Source organism: Camelus dromedarius, chromosome 22, assembly GCF_036321535.1.
Source record: "Camelus dromedarius isolate mCamDro1 chromosome 22, mCamDro1.pat, whole genome shotgun sequence".
NCBI lineage: Eukaryota > Metazoa > Chordata > Mammalia > Artiodactyla > Camelidae > Camelus > Camelus dromedarius.
In genome coordinates this window covers 4350385-4366098 of record NC_087457.1, presented here as the reverse complement: position 1 = coordinate 4366098, position 15714 = coordinate 4350385, and the positions used below count along the sequence as shown (strand labels likewise).

The 15714-nt window shown below is 42.2% G+C and overlaps 1 long non-coding RNA gene across 1 annotated transcript; it reads right to left on the bottom strand.

Moving 5' to 3' along the window:
- Nucleotides 1-1984: 1984 nt before the first annotated feature.
- LOC135318882 (uncharacterized) lies at nt 1985-11979 on the bottom strand. The gene is made up of 3 exons (XR_010377280.1): nt 11536-11979; nt 8792-8915; nt 1985-2189 (listed from the first exon to the last, which is right to left on the bottom strand). It is a non-coding gene; the product is annotated as an uncharacterized LOC135318882 (long non-coding RNA).
- Nucleotides 11980-15714: the final 3735 nt, after the last annotated feature.

Genomic DNA, 15714 nt, shown 5'->3' with positions numbered 1-15714 from the left:
AGTGGGTGCACATGTGTGCATACACACGCCTATGCACACGGAGCAGCCTTGGAGACACTCCATCTGTGCTGATGGAGCAAAGCCATGCTGGGGAGATGAGGAAAAAGTGCCTAATACAATCAAACCAGGACACCTGAGTAATGGGTAATAGGAGTCAATTGAATTTTCTGGTTAGCTGAAGGCCAAACAAAAACACTTTTAGTTTCAAACGTCATTGTTAAAAACTTTCTTAAAGCACAGAAGCCTGTTTTCCTGCTTTGCTTAGTGTCACATGGCATATTAAACATGACAGATTCGTAGTTCTCTGACTGTGGAACGGGAAAGGCCTTGCTGTCATATTTCTGAACATTAGTCTATGTTTTGCAGCACAGTGGATACTGAAAATGGGGCAATTTGAGTGAATGGGAATGGACATAACCTAGCAGTCATTGACTGTGTGTGATTTGCCAACTTTCTCCAAAAAGTAGGGGTAGCAAGCAAATCTGATAAATTGAGGGATCCTGGGGTGGGGAGTCAGGTCGGCTGACAGCTGGGTGGTCCCAGGTAGCTTGTTTTACTGTGTAAAATTGTGACTATGATCGAGACAGTAACACACTGTCAAATTCTTGTGCCTGTAGCTTTGATACCTGGCCAAGTCTGTGAGCCAATTTTATCGATGGTGCATAATGAAGATAACTAACATTCCCTGAGGACCAGGTTGTGTGACTTCCATGCATTGACTCACTGAATTCCCTAAGCACCCTTTGTGGTACATAACAGTCTTAAAATATGCAGCAGGGGATTATTCTGTTTGCAGATGATAAAATGAAACTCTGAACTGTTGAAGCCTGGCCCGAAATAATGCAGATGGGAAGACGCCGTGTTGGGAGCTAAGCTCGGGCCAGGCTACAGAACCTGAAGCTCCCAGCAAGTCCCCTCACCCGGGAACCTGGCCCACAGCCACTGCCTGGCCCTGTTCTATTTCTATGAGTGCTCATAGGAAAAAGCCAGGTACTCAGGGTCAATGCGACTTGATTAAGAAATTCAAACTGGGATAGCCTTTTGTTGGGGACTGTAACCTGGGAGTGAAACTGGCAGTGAAGTAAGGGAGGAAACATCTCTGGTTGTAAGAATATTTCTAGGGAAGAAGGTTCCCTGATGGGCTGGCATGGGAATCGCTGTGGTTGTGAGCCCCGTGTTGCACTGTGGGGTTGTGGGCAGGGAAGGAGAGAGGCTGTTCATACTGGTCATAGTCAATACAGTTTGTAAACAGCTGAGTTCTGTTCCCTCACAGCTCAGACACATGCAGGACATGAGGATGCTTAGCTAATGACCAACAGTTGGTATCAAAGGCCAAGAGTGGGGTGGGGAGGAGAGATGGGGCCACCTTCTTGAAGAACCGCTGCCCCAGGGGACCAGGAAGGTAGTGAATGATTGGGGATGCACAAAGGGTTTCTATGGCCTCATCAGGTAGTTCCTATTTTAAACTGATAGTCTGGAATATATGGTCAAATGCGGTGGAATGTCTGCTCTTATTTTAAGTTCTACAAACACTTAAACGGATAGATTTCTATCTCCATTATACAAGCACTGCTGGGTGACCTTTATAGTCAATGTGAGGATCAAAAGAGTGAGTACTTATTAATGCTATTACCATGCTTCTACTGAATTAACACTTCAGCAACAGTATAACGGCCACGCTCCTTAACAACTGCCTCTGTAAGGGTCTTGTAAGTCACAAATAATAATTATAAAGAAAATATATTAAAAATAATAACAATTACAGTTACAACAACTATGTTGTTTATAACGATGATAGTGTTAGCATCTCCCTCTCATATTAAAAAGTACTCAACACTAGATTCCTTAGGAAACAACGCCAATGCATTTTTGGACTTTTCTAAGTCTTCACCCAAAGAAGCCTTTTTATTCACATTGGTCCACCAAAGCCAGAATTGCTGTTCCTTGCATGGTGGGCTGCCATGCTGCGATGTTCTGGGCTTTTTCTGGCACAATGCGTCTATACTGGGTAGTCAAGGTTCCATGTACCCACTCTGATTTCCAATATATTGTTCTCCAGAGCCAACAGAGGGGCCACTGGAAAGAGGCCACATATACTGTGGTGAACCCAAACTGAATACCTGTTGAAGGAATGGACACAAAACATGGAGTGGTGGATGGATGGAAGGACAACATAAATTCTTTTACTCCTGTAAAGAGAGAGGGGAAAATGGTGAACTAAATCCCAAAGAGAAAAGACGTTCATGGTAATAATAATGTTCAACAGTGAAAGAATCCAAACAAAAGGCAAATATAAAATCTCTGGGAAGAAGACTCATTACAACCTGTTTCTTTCACATATATACCCTTAGTAGGAATAACATACTTAAAAATCTTCAACCAACCATAATTATTTGCTCATAATAAACTTGGGAATCTTGAAGCATATTATTCACTCTCAGTGTTGAAATAATACAATCTTGGAAGATGATTTGTATTTGAGGATTAAAAAAAGAATATTGTGGATGTATCTAACAATTTAAATAGAAATAAGAAATGTACCTTTGGGAAAGCTATGCATAGAGAATGTTAGAGGAAATACACTGAATATAGGCAAGTGAGCAAGCTCCCTTGAGTCTGGGAAAGTGAGTGCAGCACATTCAGAGAGTCTATGAAGTTATTACAAGTCACAGAAAGGTATGCAATTAAAGTGTCTTCCTAAGCAAAATATTCTTCTTCAGGAATTTTTATCTTGATATTTCTATGGTCTGTGTGGTCACAGGAAGTCAAAGTTATGGTGGTGGCTTAGAAGTTTTTTTCTCTCTGTGTGTAATTTACAGGGCAATGCTACAGATGGGGCAGCAGAGATCTGTGGTAAGCTGTTCCATAGGGTGGGGGAGCGGTTAGAAATGATAAGGTCAGAGATCTAAAAGACTTTTAGACCCTCCCCTCCTAACTGGCAGACCTTTAAAGTAAACTAGCACAGGTATGTAACTAAGACAGTGGATGAGAGGCAAATTTATAGTCCCTTTATTGTTACTGCTCAGTCAAGGGGTAGGGACCACTCTGGCCAGGAACGGCAAGACCGTGAATGGGGTGGATGGGTAGGAGGAGCTGACATTTGCTTCTGACCTGAGAGGCAGGCGTGTGTTGCAGAAAAGCCGACAGTGCTGGAAAGATGCAGTAGGTCCACAGCCCAAAAGGAGCTGTCATATTCAGGGAGGTCAGAGAGCAAGAACCAGAGTTAGTGACGCCACAGGGTCAGCAGCGTGGCAGCATTGATGTCAGTATCTGTGTCCATAACCCACCTAACCCTACATGAGCTCATCTGCCTACGGGGGCAGGTAAGTAGCAGAAATGCTTGGAGTGGGTGCAGCCACTGGCAAATTGGCAAGTGGACATCCTAAGGAAATGCAATGCTCACCATCACCATATTGGAAATAGGGCCTCACAGTGTCAGATCTCCTTCTTATTCAAGAGAAGCCAGAAATTAAGAGTTTATTAGCAATCAACCCAGATCAAAACCCAGAAAAGATATCATTTTATAATGACAAAGCAGGCACAGACTATTCAGAAATAAATTAATGAAAAATATTAAGAAGATTCTGATAAATGATTTTAAAAAAGAAAAAAAAAGATGATTGAATGAACAGTACAATGCACCGCCCTCTTCAGTGGGCAGACTCAAATTTGGGGGACATAGAACATTTTTTCTCCAAAATAAATTTAGTATCTGAATGCAAATTTAGTTAATATTCCCAAATGGATTTAAGAAAAAATTCTGAAAGGTGATCCTAAATGTATTCCAGAAATATACCTATATATACAAATAAAGTAATGAGGAGGGATGTTTGAATTTGTAGTATTAGGGATATTCTGGAAAAGGATAAAACAGGACCAACTCTAGGAGGTATTAATCTATGTTCATGGAAACAGTATAGAAATAGTGCACTGAGAGTATGAATGAAATACATAACATTTCAAGAATAGACGTGGATATTTATGAGATTTTAGTAATATTATAAAACTGACACTTCAAATCAGTGGATTCAAGTTCTGCAGTAATTAGCTAAATCATTGGAAGGCCTGGTAGACTGTCCTCATTTATGACATTAAAATAAATTCCAGATAATTTTTTAATTAAAAAATAAAACACCAGAAATAACCCAACATGATTAAATCTGTTCAGATTTTCAAGCGAGAAGAACTTTCTAAAAAGCTTTTGGAACAAAGACCAAAAAGAGCAAAGGCCTAGCAACTCAGCAAGGCCAGAAACGCCCACTGTAAAACAAAACGAACCCTAGCCCAACCCTCTCTCACGGCCCTGTATTGCTCTCTGATATGTTCTACACTTTCTTCTTCCCTTTAAAGTCCAGTTTCTTGGAGAAGTACCTGCGCTGAAGACTCCTCAGTGCTCAGAGCCCTGCATCCCCCACGGCCCTCATCGCAGCACTTAGACAGGAGTTGTACTGCCGGTGGCTGCGTGTTTCAAACTAGTCAGCATTTTCAGCTCGTGTTTATTTGATTACCAGTTAGCTTTTGCTGTGGACAAATATTTTCCTCTCAGGGGGATGTTTTCCCCCCTTAATTTTTGTTTTATTAAATAAACTTAAAAAGCCCAGACAGAAAAGTTTGTGTGCACATATGCACACACACAGATACACACAGATCTGTTTTTTAAAGTCTACCTAAGTATGTTCCTCCTCCTCCTTTTCCCCAGGCTTGGCAATTAAAGGTGGGCTTTAGCTCTTGCTTTATTGCCCCACACACCCCCCTTCTCACTATGCTCCTTTTAGTCAGTGTTCAAATCCCTCTTAAGCCAGGTTACAGCCTTCTCTGTGTTGCCTCAACTAGTTTCTCCCAACAGCTCTGCTATTCTTCTTTCTCTTGGTGGATTTCTTTTCTCCCATGTGCCATGTACATGGCCATTTTCCCCAGGGCCTCGTCCTCAATCCTCCACTTGGCAGGAATGAATCGCCCCCACGGCCTCACCCACAGCTCCTCTGAGCTCCTGACTGTTGAATCCAGCTTAACAACGGGCATCACTCCTCAGATGTTCCATAGACACTTTGCAATCAAAATGCCACACACAGAACCATCTCCTCGAAAGCATCTCCTCCCCTTACACTCCCACTGCAGATCCACTCTCCAGATGGGTCACTGGAAAGTCACCTCAGCAGCTCTGCAGCCCGCCGCCCCGGCCCTGTAGTCCCCTCTGCAGCAGTCACCACTTCTGCCACACACGACTCTCTCCCTCTGCCCAGGGCCTCTCTGCAGGCGTGTGCCACTTGTCTGGATTACCTGGGGTGGCCTCCGAAATATCCTTTCCCCCCAAAATATGGGCCTCCCCCCAAAAATGTTATTATCCATTCTGCTGCCAGTATAACCAGATCTACTTTAACATAATCATTATGCAATTCTCTTGCTTACATATATTCCAATATAGCCCTGTTTCTTTAAGGATACATTCAAGTCTAATCACACAAGACCCATCGTGACAGTGGCCTTGTGCACCTGATATTCCCACCTGTGGATACTTTGTTCTAACCCTACTTGTTGTTCTTCAGTCTGGCCAAGCCGCTTCATGCCGTGTACTCTTATATGTCTCTACCTCTCTGCATGAAGTGTCCACTCCCTCTACCACACATTAGAGAGCTAACTTCCTTTCACCTTTCAAAATTCAGTTCAAATATTCCCAGCTCTATGAAGTCCAATGTGTGTTCACCTGCTTAGCAATCCATCAACTACTCGCCAAGTCTCGCCTGCCCTGCGGAGTGCAGACACCAAGTCTTACCTGTCTTGGTCTCCCCAGCAGTTGATACAGTTTTTGGCATAGCAGGTGTTCAGTGTTTGTTGGATAGATAAATGAATGAATCAGTAAAGAGATGAGAGGTCTACAATCCCCCCCAGTTACTCAGCTGCCATTTTGGAAAGTTCATTCTGTGGAGTTAAGGAAATGTCAGTGCAGGTGGTGGGCAGACAGAACAGAGGTGAGGGCGTGGGGGAGAAAGGCCTGGTCCTGGAGAGCGCAGGAGAGGCGTGGGTGGGATAACAATGGAGAGAGAGGGAATGGAGTGGGCGCGTGCAAGGAGATGTTGAAGAACAACTGATATTAACTGCAGTAAATTAAATGGAGAACATAATATATGAAGGGAAGATCAAGTTAACACAGCAAGGGTGGAAAAGGCAGTACCAGAGACGAAGAGCTCTCACTTCATCACTCACTGCATTTCACTTACGGCACCCGCCCTCTGGGAAGGCAGCGCCAAGTTCTTGAGAGACTGGTGTTTGTGCTGTGGGTGCTCTAAGTACAAAACGGTATCTTATGGCTTCCAGATTTTAAGACTGATAGATTATTTCTCTTATGTCCCGTGTCTGAGTTCTCAAATAGCAGGATCTTTTGCTTCTGGGGGTGAGCTATTGTGGTTAATAACTCAGGGTTACTCCAATAATCTCAAAGGACAGTGGGGAAATCACTAGAACAAATAAAAGAGAAATTTCACTCAGAAAAAAACATATGCCCTATAGAAACTTTTGGGGGCCTTGGGGGCAATGTTACCGCCAACTCATCTAACAGTTGTATGTGAGTGCATTGAAACTCCAAGCTCAAGTCACTTAAACACGTATGAGAACCAGGGTCCAGGCTGTGGTGCTTCAGACATGCACGGGAAGATGAAAAGCCTGACTATTGCCTCCGACAGGATCAGTCCAGCCGGGGAGCGCAATGGACACAGACATGATCACGCACCATCAAGACAAGAATCAACTGCAATTCATGCTTAGAGAGGAGAGCAGAAAATCTCTAAAAAGTTGAGGGTTTGCTGCCAAGGCTTGGCAAGAGCCCTTCCAGGCAGAAAAGCAGAGAAAGATACTTCTGGCGAAGGAGACTACGGATGGTGGCAGGGTGCGAGGCCTAAAGAAGCAAGGGTGGAGGGCTCCAGGGTCATCTGTCAGAAGCTGTTCCCCTTCAGCAGCTAAGAGGCCTAACTAAAAAGGCAGGTGTGGTGTCATTAATGATCATGGGGAAAACTGGGAGGAGGAAACTGAGGTCAGGAGATCACCACCAAAGGCACTTTATTTGAGAGGAACAAAAATAATTCAAAAAGCACTTGGAAATCCTATCTCCCATGAACGAAAAGAACACAAAATAAGTTTCATTCCAGCGTTGAATACACAATAACAGACTGCCTACTCTCAAAAATGGATTGAAATTTCTAATTCGTTAGGGATTATTTAGAGAATAGGAAAACGAATAAATCTGAAAAATCTCTCTAGAATAGCTGTTACTCCATCCTGTTATGTAGGGTAGAGTTAGGCTGAATTATTTAATTAGTATTTTAATGAGACTATAAAGTTCTAAAAGTCCTATCAATTTCTCCCAAAAGCGTACAACTTTTCCTTTCAATGACCTTTATTTGACTTAACTAGAACAATAACTATTTTCCAAGGCTTTTTTCGTGTGTGTTAAAATACCAAATGATATGCTGCCCTCAGAAAGTTGTTGTTATTATTAATGCTGATAATAGCCCCAATAAGAAATATTTACAATTATGACTCATTTTGGAATAACAGGTCATTGGGTTAAAGTCCTTTCGAAAATAAGCAGAAAAAACGAACATAATTTCTACACCAGGGACAGGAGCTGCACCCTTAATCGAACCTGGTCACTAAGCACAACAAAAGCAAAGATGAAACTCAAATCAGACACCAGGCCACAAAGCATAGCTGACTGAAGATGACACAAAATGACCTTTCATTCACCGAGGGAATCAGATGCGTTTCTATGTATATTATATATTTTAAAAGCAATTATTATATATATAGCATGTAATTTAGGAAAAAGAAAACTCCCTCTTTCTTTAGACTTATAAACAGGAAGCCCAATGGGGTGTCTTGCAGACATGAACCCGCATGCATAAATGCAAAGCCTATTGACAAAAATACTTTCCTGTCTCCTAAGCTTAAAAAAAAAAAGTAATTCAAGGCAGTGGTGAGCTCAAAGGTCTCAGATACAAAACTTGCACATCATCAGCCTTCTAGTAGATAAAAGTGCGCCATGCATAATAGAAAAGATGAAGTTTCCTATGGAAATCTATTTGGAGATGCAACAATTTAAAGGCAACCGAGAGCTCAAAACCAAGTTCAAACAAAGAGAAACAAAGGCCGAGCAAATTTACAGAAATGGACAAAGACATTGGAGAAGGAGGGGATCTGTGTTCTACCAATACTCCAGATCAGCAAATTCATCCTGAATTCAAGCCAGTGATATGCCATGAGGTCACTCAAGGAACCAGGCTGAAACCATCGGCCAGAAGAAATAGGAAAAATGTCAAAGGCAGGTGTGAGGTGTGGAAGGGGTGACCCTGTGACCCTTGCTGCCATGAGGCAGGATGCTCTTGCGGGCTTTCTGCACAGGCTGGCGGGCTCACATGACTCTGTTTAGAAGGATATCAGCCAACAGCTGTGCCACACGGGCTGCAGCCCGTGCTGAGTCACATCTAGTAACGGTTCTGAGTTCATCCTTAGACGACATGACCAGAAGGATCTGAGAATCAATGATGGAGAATTACCTGAATGAGTATTCCATTTCATTCCTTGGCAGTAAACCTTCAGCTTTGTACAACATAAATATTGACAAAGATATACACAGGCAACCTATTTGAAAGCCTGACTGCATAATTGCATCTAATTGAGAAAAGCGGGCTCCGTTTCGGTATGCTAGGTCTTTGTTTGGCTCGGTAACCGATGCTTCTGAGACCCAAAGCATATTCTAGTATAACCGACAGCACAGAAATCCCCACTGATGACTTACTCATTTCAGGGTATTCATAAAATAACCCCAGTTTGCCCGTTGGATACAGATGGTTGTCCCATTCCCATCGTGGGGTGGACTGTTCTGCTCCCGAAACTGTGGCATCATTAGATTCATGACCCAGCTGTCAAACAGATCAAATTATAAGGCAAGATATTATCAGACCAAGGTCATAAATGTATTACTGACATTTCAAGCTGAACACATCATCTTCCCAAGAATTTAATTTCTTGTTTTCAGGATAAATTTCTTTTTATTGCTGCCTACCTACACTCAAGTATTGTGAAAACTAGTCCTGACTACGTACCTTGTGTTTACCAAAATTGTAACGACTACTACTACTTTATCTCCTACCTCCTTTTCAGGTGGGCACTTTAGCTTTTAGAAGATACCTACCCTCATTTGTTTTTTCCCCCATTTCTCTGCTATTATCCACCATGGCATTTCCAGTCTGTAAATTGTCAGAGAAAATAAGTAAAAGAAAGAAATACAGGGTCGGTGAGCTGGTGATAAGTGCTGCAGAGGAAAATAAAGGAGGGCGAGGAATGTGTGGTAGGGAGGAGTGTGGATGGGGCAAGTGACCTTTGAATAAGGCAAAGACGGAGGCAAAGGGGTGGGCAGAGGGAACAGTGATCACAGGCCTTGAGGTCCCTCACGCTGGACAGACAGCATGGAGGCTGGTGTGGGCCAGAGTGAATAGGAAATAAGTGGTGGTTTTGGGGGGTGGAGCCTTAGAGGCTGCCATGAGGATGTGGGCATTTTTCCCTCTGAAGGAATTGTGGAACCATGGAGGATCACTGAGCAGAAAAGTGATACTCTAACGTTGGATCGAACAGGTCCAAGACCCTAATTTAAGCTGAACAAATCAAGGGCCAAAGAAGTGACATGCCACCTCAAATTCAGTGCAGAGCTTGAAAGAAACAGCCTCGACTCGCAGCCCAGTGCTCTGCACCCTTCTGGATGTTGTCCCACAGAGCTGTCTCTAAGGTTAAATTTTTTCCTCACTCAGAGGCTTGTGGGACAACTGAATGCTTCCCCCTTTTTCAAATCGCAATTTGTCCTGAAAGGAATTCGGAGTTGGCAGTGAAACAAGGCATGGACCTGTAGACTACAGAGCTGTTGTTCCTGAAAGCAACAGCTGGCGCGTGGTTTACTCGTGGAGTTCAGCAGAAGAGACAGAGCAACAACAGACAACTTAGCATCTGGCGGAGCTTCGGCTGACTGCACTGCACGTTTGGATGGATTTCAAATTTGGACAGTGAGGCGGCTTCACACGAAAGGCAGGTGTATACATCATACATGCCCACACGTCTGTATGCACACACACGTGGACACACACAGAGTTTATGATGTGACTTGTAAAGAGCTTCCCCTGCTAGGTTTCCCACTGCCTCTGATCTCAGCGTTAACCTTTCCCTGGCCATGCTCCCAGGGTTGCTACGAGATTTCTTTGCAATGGAACATGCCCTTCGCTTCACAAACTTTCCCCAATTCTTTCAATGACATTAGGGAAAGAGCAGGGAGCTCTGTGAAGGGGTGGGGATATGGACTCGAGATACCCCTGAATCTGAATCCACACTTCATGGCTTATTTGTTATTTAACTTTATTTACATTCAAAATGCAATTGTTGCAGATCTCAGAAGTTGATTTACACTCACTGCTGTGACAGAATGTTGCGGTCAGTAGACCCACCACTGGATCCTCTTATTCAACACGTCCTTCCAATAATTCAGATATTACTGTATCACAAAATGCCCATTTCTATATTTTGATACCTGCTTTTCAGTATAATTATCTTCCTTCTTTATTCTCTAAATCTTATGATTTTTAAACATTTTTCTGAGAAGTGTTCCACAGGCACTTTACATATGATAAGTTGATAAAGAGATCCTGGAGTTCAAAACCACATTTAAATCCTGAGATAAACTCAACTGTGCCGTATACATGGATAGGTTTTGTCTGCTTCCTTTGTTACTTTGTTTAGTAATTTTTGTTTCAAACAACAAGATCCTACTGTATAGCACAGGGAACTACATTCAATAACTTTTAATAGCCTATAGTGGAAAAGTATATGACAAGGAATATATATATGTATATATGTATGTATATGTGAATCACTATGCTGTATACCAAGAATTAACACAATATTGTACACCAACTATACTTTCAACAAAAAATGTTGAAATAAAATTGGGAGGTGAAACTTCGACTGCCCAGGTTGCTGTCAAGATGAAACGATTCAAAGCAGGCCAGGTATTAGCAAACCCCCTAACACATCAAAACCCCATATGGGATCTTCTTTTTGAGCAGCACAGGCTAACCAGCTGTGGTCACCTGTAAATAAGGTTGAAGTCACTTAGACCCTTGGCTTGGGAAAGCCGTGGCCACCGGGGTGAGGTTCACTGCAGCACCTACGAGAATGACGGGGACAGCCTGCTCCTGACGCCGCTCCCCAGGCCGCAGCCCGGAGCACTGCAGTCAGGTCTGAGGTCCGGCCGGGAGCGCACAGCTCCACAGCCACTCGGAGCCCTGCGGTGCGGGTGGAGCTGGGACCGCGCTCGTCCATCACCCTTCCAGGCACCCAGACTCGGGAGTCCCCTGGGGGAATTTTTCTCTGCCTCATAATTCCTGTCTCAGCCTCTTGTGGAATGCGGTCCATGCCCAACGGAAGCAGGGCTTTAACCCTCCGGGACCCAAATCCATCACGGTTTGGATCCAGGATGTAACTTCCATGTTAACTCACCTGGTGCTCCCTTCTTGTGCTGAACTGCCCTCCCCCGTCGATGACATTAGGTCGTATTAGAAGTCCCGACTTGCTTGTCCTTAGCTAAGACTCTGAGCCTCTTGCTCAGTCTTCCTGACTGGAACCACTCTTCTGTGGCAGAAAAGCTTGGGCTGTCGGCAACCCATCATTGTCCTCGGTCTTTTGGGTTTTCTGTTGGTTTATGGTTCTCATGCAGGGATACCAATTTGCACATGAGAAACACCTGTAGACATTTTAAAAAATACAGACACTGGATCCTCCCCACTCTCCAGCCAAGGCTGGAAGCTTTCTCCCTCTAGCAGGGGTTACACAATAATTTGCTTGGGAATTGACCACACATATTGGCATAATCATGGTAAATTGCCCTTTACTCAGTGCTTCCCACGTGGCATTTTCTACTTCATGTTGTCTTTGTACGTTCATTATCACATTTAATCCCCGAATTATAGATAATCACCATTTCTTTTGAGGACACTCCTACTTGCTAATCTTGAATACAAGTATCTTTGATTCTCTTAATCTATTTCATTCCTGAGTTTCCTGTTCCTGGATTTAAAGAGTGAATTATGGACACATGTATTTAAGATTCTCTTAATATATCTATCTGACTCATCCTCTAACCAAATCATATCAGGAGAAGAGAGATTTTCTCTTTTAAATATTTGCATTTTCTTACTATATAGTAGTGCGTACACACGGTGGAAAATGTAGAAAGCATATAAAGTAAGAAAATTACAGCCATACATTATCTAAACACCAAAGGACAGTGCTATGTCATGTTGGGCATTTAACCATTTTTCTTAATATTTTATCATAAAATTTCCCTAGGGCAAGTTACTTAACCCTGGAATTGTACTAGACTTTTGTCAAGTACAGAATAACATTCCCAGAAATGACCCCAACATCAAAATAGTACGTGAGGCTGGGAAGGCCATAGGGCACTCAGCTTATTCTCTGAGTCCTACAAAGAATGCTGTTAATTCACTGATGTTACTCATTCGATGCCTGTGAGTCACTCACTCACTCAGCTGGCTCGGACTGAGACCTACTTTATACCAAGTGCCGATCCAAGTGCTGGGGAGACCCCAGAGAGAGCCTGGATCACGGCATCACTGTCCTTCTTCATTTGCTCCCAGAATCCTACTCAACAAACCCACATGGGATTGGGGGGTGGAGGCAGGTGAGATATGGTAAAATTCATTTCATTATGTTCCTTTAGACATATTTAAATAGCATGAAAATAGTCACTAACTTTGATAAGTTTTCTTTTCCCTTCCTATGTATTTTTGAGGATGGGTATAGTTTTGGGGCAGCAAGAGTAATTGATAGATCTTTAGTATGTTAGGATTTTATATGAAAAATTAAGAAGGAAACTGGCACCTTATACAAAGAGAAGAGGCAGTGAGGAAAACACAAGCCACCCTCGAACGTGGCTACCATTCAGAATTTCTGGTATTCAAAAAAGGGAAACATAATTCAAAATATTTTCCCTAAATATTTTAGCCCAGAGTAGAAATACATGTAGGCAAAGTTCAGCTCACTGGAACCTACAACAATGTGCTTACTTAAGCGAAGGTATAAACAGACCACAGATACTATAATGCATCCTTTACTTTAAACTAGTTAATGTGAGCAAGTTTCATTTCACATGAATTGCTCAGTACCAATTTAGGAAATATATCCTTCTTGATTGGTAAAAATAGCTCACTGATAACCAGATTCAACAAAATTTAGTGTTAAATAATTAACCTATTTCCTTCAGGAAATGCTTTTGAGTAATCTGAGTTAAGTATTTCCTCTATCTGATCTATTTCTTTTCACAGAGAAAAGTAGTATTATTTGCACATGAGCTACTTTTACTCCTCTGGAGAAATCTGATTGTGAGCTCAGGGTAAGAGTTGTCTACTGCACAGTAGGGAAAAAAAAGATTCACTTCACAGCAAAGATCAGAATCTTTTTTTTGAGGGGCATGGTGAGCTGGGGGACAAGGGAAATGCCTTTGTTTAGAGACAGACCACAGTAATCCATCCTGAAGCTGAAAGATGAAGACCTTGTGAAGAAATGTGGAAGGACACACTGACACACAAATGTGTTCACTCTGCAAAAACAGAAAGAAGGAAAGAAAAAATAATTTAACTGCCCTATAAAGAGAATGGACAGAAAATTGGTAATAAGGGAGAGTGAAGGAAAGTTAGGGAAGGGAGGAGAAACAGTGAAAGGGAACTTGGATGCGGTGGGCAGAATAGCAGGTTTCTGGAGCTTACAATGAAGGATGATAAGAAAAAAAGTAAAGTTTAAAAAAAGTTACAAAGTTTAAAATAGTTTAAAAATTAAAAAATGAAGTTAAAAAATAATTTTTTTTATAGTGGCATGGAAGATTTTAAAATGATGGAGGTTTTTATTTCAAAATTCAAGTTGTTTGAGTTTCTCCTCCATGCTCCAAACAACAGTAAGAATTGCTTGTGTAATTGGTTTTGGGGGACACCACAGAGAGTGGTGAGCAATGCAGTTAGGTTGGCCAGGAGCAGAATGATTTTGTGGAAGGCAAGACAGAAGAGAGATCAACAGTTTCATGAGGACAGAAACTCAAAGCCAGAAATTATCTTAAAAAGCTTAGTGTGGTGGGCAGAAAAATGTTCCCCCCCCAATATGTCTATGTCCTTATCACCAGAAAATAGGAAGAGGTCAGTTTCCCTTCCAAAGGGGGTCTATGATTTCAAATGCGGTTAACGTTGCTAACCAGCCTTCTCTAAGAGAGACGAGCTGGATTATAGAGGTGAGCCCATTGTAATCACCAGGGTCATTAAAGTAGGAAAAGGGAGACAGAAGAGGGGAGACAGGAGAGGAGATTTGACCACAGGATCAGAGTCAGAGGCACACAACCATGCTGACCTTGAGAGAAGGAAAAGAGGTCACAGGCCAAGAGACGTAGGTGGCCTCTGGAAGCCAGAAAAGTCAAAGATACAGTTTCCCCTGAGGCCTTCAGAAACAGCCGTGCCAATATTTTGACTTCAGCAGGCTCCTGCGTTCAAAAACCCTACGAGGTTAAATTTGTGTTGTTTAGTGGAGACTATTTCTTTTTTCTTCCTACTACCATGTCATTTGGGGATACTTGTTACAACAGAAAGTGAATACACTAAGCTCCTTGAAATGTTCAGAAATTGCAGAAAACACTGGAATGTCCACTTTGATATGGGATAGGGCTTATGTGAAAATCCAAAGGACAGTGTGACCTTTGCTAACATCTGCTTTTCTCATTTTTAGGAAGAGAACAGTAAGTCAAAACCTCTGTAGTTATTATTTTAGACAAGTGTCTCTTAAAACATTATGTAGCCCTGTGCCTTAGGACACCAAGAGAGTCTCTGTTCTTAGAAGAACATGAATTCCATGAGATAGGGTCTTACATCTGAGTCCCACAGTGGTCTCTTATTGGCAATGAGAACTTGGGCAAATCATTTACCCTCTTTAAGCCACAGGATCTTCATTTGAAAAGGAAGATAAGAATAAGGATTGTTTGGGTGATTAAATTGTACACACACACACACACATATATGTACAACATTTAATACAGTGACTAACACATACTAGGCACTCAACAAATTCCTGTTATGGATTTTTAAATGCATGTATAAAAGGAGGAGAAAGTTGCGGGAAGTTGTGGGAAAACTTAGTTCATGGCCCCAAAAAGGGCCATCTCTCAACGGGCTCTGATCAGTCAGTCCCCAGTGATGGGCTAATAAGCAGAAACTATAGCACTTGAGGATTTAATTTAAACATAAAAAGGAAGGAATTTAAACATAATTATTAAACAGGAGGTATGTTTACACTGTTGGCTGGATCATCTTATCTGGAGAGCTTTAATAAGCAGAGAGTCTCCCCTGTTTTAGAGATGGGCATGCAGGAAAATTACTTGGATGGGTGGGCCGTTCTCACCCCAAGATCACATGACTTAGTACTCACCGAAGTAACACCTCTTGTATGTTATTCCAGATGGACGGTCCTCCCATGATTATTGTCAGCTGCATCATCAGTTCAAGGAGACAGCCGCCTGGGTCACACTGGAATATTAGAAAGAAAATCTCATTTAAATTTTAGATAGCTCTAACATGAAATAAAGTCATTATTTTATGCCTAAAAAAATCTAAGGAACAGAGAGTA